At 38.3% G+C, this 7,500-nt stretch overlaps 1 protein-coding gene across 1 annotated transcript in view; it reads right to left on the reverse strand.

Moving 5' to 3' along the window:
* Tbca (tubulin folding cofactor A) overlaps window positions 1–7,500 on the reverse strand; it is a 54,496-nt gene that overhangs the window by 15,422 nt on the left and 31,574 nt on the right. The gene's annotated exons all lie outside the window — the stretch shown is intronic.

Consider the following 7,500-nt stretch of genomic DNA (forward strand, 5'->3'; position numbering starts at 1 on the left):
AGAGAGAGAGAGAGAGAGAGAGAGAGAGAGAGAGAGGGAGGGAGGGAGGGAGGGAGGGAGGGAAAGAGAGAGAGAGAGAATGAATCTGTAGTAGCCTAGGATTGGTTTGTTTCTGACATGGTGAAAATGCTCTAAATATGATACTATCTGCCCCATCTGTGAGTGACAGGAGTCACTGGACACTCTGGATGACTAAACTGTGACTAAGTAAACTGCATCACAACAACTCTCCCACCCCAAAGGAAGCAATTTGTGACCCCAGAATGAGCTTCAGGAAAAGCTACAAGCCCTGATCAATCAAGTCTAAGAATGGAGTAAAAGAAAAGAATGCACAGAAATGGTCTTTTACTTGCAATTTAGACCTGATGCTATTGCTGTTTCTCTTGTTGATGCTCCCAGAGGTGAAAGGTAAGCCCCCTATTGCTGAAGACACCATGTACTTCAGACACAAGCCTAAAAGCTTCTTGTGCTGGAACTGACCCTGCCTCCTCAAGGACTAGCTTTCCGGACACCAGACGGAGCCACGCAATAGAGGGAAGCAAGCAACAGTCCTCCCGGCTATGGACAATCCGACAGTCCTCCCATCTTTCTTTCAAAATAATCTGCCTCGCCCGAGCAATTCCAGGAAGAGACTGCAGATCCCCACAGCTGTGCCAACTTACTCATTTCTAAGCCCCTCACCTGTCCCTATAAGGCAGTGCCTCTCAGCCTTCCTAATGCTACGACCCTTTAATACAGTCCCTCATGTTGTGGTGACCCCACCATAAAACTATTTTAACTGCTATAACTGTATTTTTGCTACTGTTACGAATTATAATGCAAGTGTGTGTGTGTGTGTGTGTGTGTGTGTTTTCCGATGGTCTTAGGACACCCCTGTGACCTCAAAGGGGTCACAACCCACAGGTTGATAGTCACTGCTATTAAAGGTTCCCACTAGCTCCCCCCCCCCCTTGCAGACCCCCATTACTGAGGTAGAGTGTCTGACTTCACTGTGTGAAATAAACAGACTCATTTGTTGAGGTCAGACTCTGGTCTCTTTCTGCCTTCTGTCTTTTTACTCTGCACTCCAAAATCTAACGAACAGGACTGGAGCCATACAAGTTACACTGTGGCAAACAATCTGCTACCATTCTGTGTATGACTTCAGACCCTGTGGGAGGGGAAGGTGAGCAAAAGGGTGATGTCAGATTATCTGATGAAGGTTAAGAGTATCACAGGGCTGCCGTCAGGAGAGTCTGGATGATGAGCTGATTTTAGTCAGTTTTATATTAAGAACTGAGACCAAAAGCAGAACACAAGAATGTTCACTGAAAAGCCGGATCAAACAACGAAGGAAAAACAGCTGAAGAGATGAGCCTACAAAAGAAGACAGGACTACAACAGGACAGCAGCAAAGACTGTGAGGCGCTGAAGGATTGGTTGGGTTTCTGCACCCCAAGCACAAGGATAAAGAAAGAACAAAGGGGCAGAGCCACCTAGGGAAGTAGCACTCAAAAGCCCACTGTAGTTGTGGCGCAGGTGGCTTGGCTACTGACTGAGCTAACAGTACCTAGGTATTACTCAGAAGATGCTGGTCTTAGAGCCCTGCAAAATGATACAGATTTATAAGGTTTCAGAGGTTCCTTTGCTTCCCGACTGTCCTACCCAAACCCTTCCACCAGGTTATCCTACCACCACAGGTTCAGAACTAATGGAGCCAGCTGATTGGGACTTGAAACCGTGAGCCCAAAGAAATCCTTCCTTTCTTCCTTAGGTAACTCCCTAGCCCTGTGGTCTCTTATCATCTGCACCACCATAACCAATCTGATCTCCCATGCACAGCAGCTCAGTGAGGTTCAACAGCTCTTCTTCATAAAGAGGCAGGCAGTTGTCACAGCACATCCTATAGGTACTGCTACTCCTCCCATTGTAGTAAAGGCGGGACGAAAACTCAGAGAACTTTCGGGGACTTATTAAAGAACAGTTTTTGGTTTTTTGTTTGTTTTGTTTTGGTTTTTTTTTTTTTTTTTTTGGTTTTTTTTTTTGGTTTTTGGTTTTTCTTTTTGGTTTTTCAAGACAGGGTCTCTGTGTAACAGCTCTGACTGTCCCTGAACTCACAGAGATCAGCCGCCTGTCTCCCAAGTGCTGGGATTAAAGGCATGCGCCACCACCGCCCAGCAAGAACAGTTTTATTCTAAATGTCTTACCCATCACTAAGCATTTTAATACAATTCACAACCTTTTGAACACACAACAACAAACCCCATGCTTAACATGTCCAATTATGATGCATGCTGCTAGCTCCCTACTTGGAAATCAATTAGATGAGAGAAACCAATCTAGGTTCTATCCATCCGAGAAGTCATGTCTCTCAAAGTCAAGTCAACCCTAGTACCCTTGCCCTCCATGTTGAGTGATAGTATGGATATGCACAAGTGCCCAAGTGTAGAAAGCTTGCTTGTGGGACTCTCTTTGCACCAACAGCTGGAGACTCATGGTTCATTATGAAAAAAAAAAATAATCAGTAATAATTCATTATTCATTTTGGTCTTAACTTAGGTTTTTCCCCAACTAGCTCTTATAACTTAATTAAACCATTTTTTTTTTTAAAAAAAAATCTATGTTCTGTCACTTGCCTCGGTTACCTCTTCCTAGTACAACACATATGACTTGCTCTGAGTCTGCAGGAGATATCCATGTGCCTAGATTGCTCCTCCCAGTTTTTTTTCCTCTGTCTGGAAATCCCATCTATTCTCTCCCGCCTAGCTATTGGCCATTTAGCTCTTTAGTAAATGAATCAGAACATGCTTTAGGCAGAGACATATTTTTACAGCATGTAAACAAATATTCTGCAACATGCCAGTGCTTGATACAACTACATAAAATGTTCGACTGAAGGTTCTAGAGAAGTTGTTACTACCCTACATGGGATATAATTTTTATTCCATCTTGGACATTGTTCTGTGTGGTATGTGCCAGGTCTGTGGCGTTATGACAAAACTGAATTTAAAGGACTGGTCATTCTAGAGTGTCCTTGATGATGTAATTGAAGTCTTTGCAAGAACAGCACCTGCAGATTTCTTATCAAATAAAATAATCCAGTCGGGCAGTGGCGGTATGCAGCTTTAATCCCACCTCTCAGGAGGCAAAGGCAGGAGGATCTCTGTGAGTTTGAGGTCAGCTGGTCTACAGAGCAAGTTCCATAACAGACAGAGCTGTTACACAGAGAAACCTTGTTTTGAACAAAACAAAACGAAATAAAAAGATTTGAGCTAACACATCTGCACTGACACACAATTCGGTTATTCCACAGGACAGATCATGGTTCTCTGACTCTAGAACAGTCAGTGCAATCCAACAAAGCATTCAGAACTGGAATCTTTATTTCTTTCCATACTTAAATGAATGTAAATGAAAGTTAAATTACAAAATCCAGTTTTCTTTTATTATATCAAGAAATATCTATATAAACCTTGTGGAAGACTGCATTTTATACTTCAAAAACTTTTATTCAAAACTTTAAAAACTTTTATTTTTAGTAATCTCCATAATTATTGGCAGCTAAACTCCAGGATAAATATTATCTTTTATCTCAATCACATTTTCATTTTACAAAGCACTTCTGTTGGGTGTCCAACAGTAAGATGTCAGAAGAGGACAGACAGGGTAGCTAGAGTTAGCACCGACAGAGCTTCATGGAGCTAGGTTGTCTATATATCCAGGAAGCACTATGGAAAACACATCTGTTCATAACTGTGATGCCAAGGAAGCTTAAACCAGCAAATCCAAGTCAACTGCATTGAATGAGATTTCAGAATCTCCTGATTTAGTATTTACCATCTATAAAGTATATACAGTTAAAATTGGGAGTTATTCCCTACTAGTTCTTTTTGTGGTTATTAAAAAGCTCAAAGAGACATTCTACTGTCCCCAACCTTCAAATGACAGAAAGTCAAGATTTGGAGGTCTGGACTGGGGATATAGCTCAATGATAACATTCCTGTCTACCAAGCATGAAGCTGGGGTTCAATCTCCACTACCACAATGAACATACAAATAAGATTTTGAGGTGAGTAAAGAATTTTCAACAATATCCTTTATCCTTGAAACTGAAAAGTCCACTAGACACAGACAGAATGAGGTAGGACTGGAGAGGTTGTTTGCTCTAAGTGGAATATCTCCTTCTCATTCTTCAGGCCCTCTCTCCATCTTCTAAACCTAACTTAAATGCTCTTTTCAGTAGGGCCATTCTACCACCAAGCCTCTCACTAGCCCACACTGACGCTGGATCCTATGGATCTTCAGGGTCTATTACCTCCATCACAATGTTCATATTTTGTCTACTTTTGCTCTTGAAAGAAAATGCCCTTAAGGACTGGTGGTGGACCTTACACCAGCATCTAGCAGGATTGTGCTCATGGTATTTACTGGATGTACTCATCATCATTCTGAGGTAAGCAGAACAGCTCTCATTTTGCCCATCAAAACAAATGACTAAGGGAAGGCCACGTGGTCAGGAAATGTGAAGTGAGGATTTCATTATGAGTGTAAGCACTTTATATCCACCAAATTGGCACACATTTAGAGTAAATGAAATAATTTTAAAATCTTGAATGCCTTTTACCTATTCCAAAACTAAAATAATTCCACATTTTAAGATTGAAATAGCACAAAAGAGGACAGAGTAAAGACAACTGGTTCTACTTGACAGCAGCTACTCAGCTCTCAAAAATGGAAGCAATACATTGTTCTTGCACAGCCTAAATGAAAGAAAATGAATGTTTAATTTGAAGGAATTTGTTACCTTATTTCTCCCAGTACCCATTAATTAATCAATTAAACTGGAGATGGTTCAAGTTCTATTAACTGCTGAAGTAGAATATATGCTCTAATTAATTTTAATAAATAAGTTAGACAAGACATAAACAGCTAAAATGATGCATGCAAAATCCAAAATCGATATAACTGTTTCAAAACTACAAACCTTAGAATTAGTGACTCAAAAGCACCAATATAAAACAATATTTCACTAATTCTCTTAAATTATCCCTTAAAGTTTGAGATGTAGAGAAATTAATTCAGTGATTAAGAGCACTTCCTGCTCCTCTAGGGGCCTGAGCTCCATTCCTACACACACTCTGGGCAGCTCACAATCATAATCACCTATAACTTCTGTTCCAGGTTATATGCTATCTTCTGGACTCCACAGGCAATGCACACAAGTGACTCTCTTGTCACACACAGACACAGACAGACAGACAGACAGACAGACACACGCACAGAGACAGAGACACAAACACACCATTTTTCTTTATAACAGACAGTAAATCTGATCTAAAAATTCAAGAATTGAATTCTTTTTACTTTTCTCTAAAATTGGGTGATTCCCAGATTGTGAAATCCTCCAAGTCTTTGCTGTCCAACCTTAAACATACCATGCAACTCACAAATGTGTGTACTATTTTAAATCCACTGTCCATTTACTCTACTATTTATTCGGAGTAAAACATTTACAAACCACTGCTCTGCATCAGCCAATGAACCCTTTAAAGGCTTCACTGTCACAGCTGGAGCCACACCCAGGACACATGAACTTATGTGTCAGCATGTGAACGTACAGTCTTCCCATGAACCAGAATAATACATACATAATGTATTTATAGGATTTTATGAGCACCACAACACCATGCACAAATAATTGTTCTGCACATTTCCTCATCTACTACAGATGAGAAATCTGGTGGGGTCTTTTAAGGCCCTGTATACTGGCCTAAAAATCAGAAAGATCTGTCTGTCATGAACACACATCTATGACAAATATCCCTTTCTGTCATCTACCTAAAGACTCGGTATCTACAGTACTGAGAGTTAAATAAAGACAGAGAAACAAAACTCCAACAAGTGATTCAAGCCTGTACGTATACAGATGCTTCTTCACCTGAATAGGCAAATACAAGCAAATTTCTCCTACCCAACAGTTCCTTTATAGGAAAAAATAGTTCTTCTAAGTTTTATTTATTTTTTCCAAGTTTTATTAGTAGATATGACGGAAAGAGTTTCTATGAGTAACACTACTTACTCCAATCTCCTAGCATCCACACAGAAAGTGAGGAACCTCACATGAAAAGCTGTCTCCCTCAGCCCTGCTCAAAAGATCTATACACAGAATTCTTTCTAAACATACTTAGGAAGATCTAGCGAGACAGATTCTTTGGATAGCATATTGGGATCCTAAACAAAGACAAGTAATAGTAAAATTTTTGACACAGTAACTGACAAATTTTTATTTCTAAATTTCTATATTGTACTTACATATAACATTAAATAAAAATGTTTCAAAGTTTCCAATTTATACAAATAAAATATCACTGTAAATTAAAGAATACATTTCTTAAATGTTAATGTGGTAGCCAAACAAAAACAGCATAATTACACAATGCTAGCAAGTTTCTATATGAAATCACAATGAACATGTTAACAATCTCACCCCATAAAACCTCACATTTCCTAAAATAAAATTCAGATTTTAGTAGAAAGTAACCAGCTATTCCATCTTGTGATACTAACAAAACACTTAATTAAAAAATTATATAGCAACCATTAAAGCTTTATAAAAATCTAACCCAAGTTTTTCCTACTATAAGTTTATTTCTTTAGCTTAGATATACTTCACTGTTCTTAGGCTACAAAAATCTACAAAGGAAAACAATTTTAAAATAAGACAACTTCTATACCAAAAGTTATTTAAATAACTGCTTTAAAACCCTTGACTAAACTGTTTTAGGGGACAAGTCAGTGTAAAGCTCATCCCTCATAGCTCTGCTGACTCCATCAGCAAATATCCACTAATTTAAACTTCAGAAGAGTCCAAACCACTCGAGGAAGAGAACAGCATTTTTATTATCCCAAAAACTCCACCTAGCAAACTTCTCAACCATTTAACCTAGAAAAAATAACTTTTTCTTCCTAACTATAATTCTTCTAAAACGAATACTGAGATTACCTTTAAAACATACATGTAGACTATTTAGTGAAATTATATTTTCCTGACATTGAGTTTAGTGCCTCTGGCACTAAAGCCACTCATTCATTTCACATACTACAGCAATAAGGAGATAGTCTAAAGACAATGCAATACATTTCATATCTTTAATATTCCTTAAAGACATCATGAAATTTAAAAACTAGATGATACTAATGATTATAAAGTCAACTTAGAATGCATGTCTATAGAGACTCTAAGTGCCTACACTAGTTAAGAGTTCATTCATAAAAATACCTTAAGACTATTTTTAGTGTTTCTAAACATTTTAAGTAGACTTCAATTTTTTTCCATTCAAATAACTACAAGTATGATCTGATCAATAATTTCACTTTAGGTAATAAATTTACCTTTTGGATAATTTGTTTCCTCAATTTATACAAATCTAGAGCTCCTTGTGAACATAGAGCTTTCAACTGCAATTGTGTTTTATGAACTAAATTTACTTTTATAGTGAATGTGCAAAGGGCAGTAATTAC

Source organism: Microtus ochrogaster, chromosome 19 (genome assembly GCF_000317375.1).
Source record: "Microtus ochrogaster isolate Prairie Vole_2 chromosome 19, MicOch1.0, whole genome shotgun sequence".
Classification (NCBI taxonomy): Eukaryota; Metazoa; Chordata; class Mammalia; order Rodentia; family Cricetidae; genus Microtus; species Microtus ochrogaster.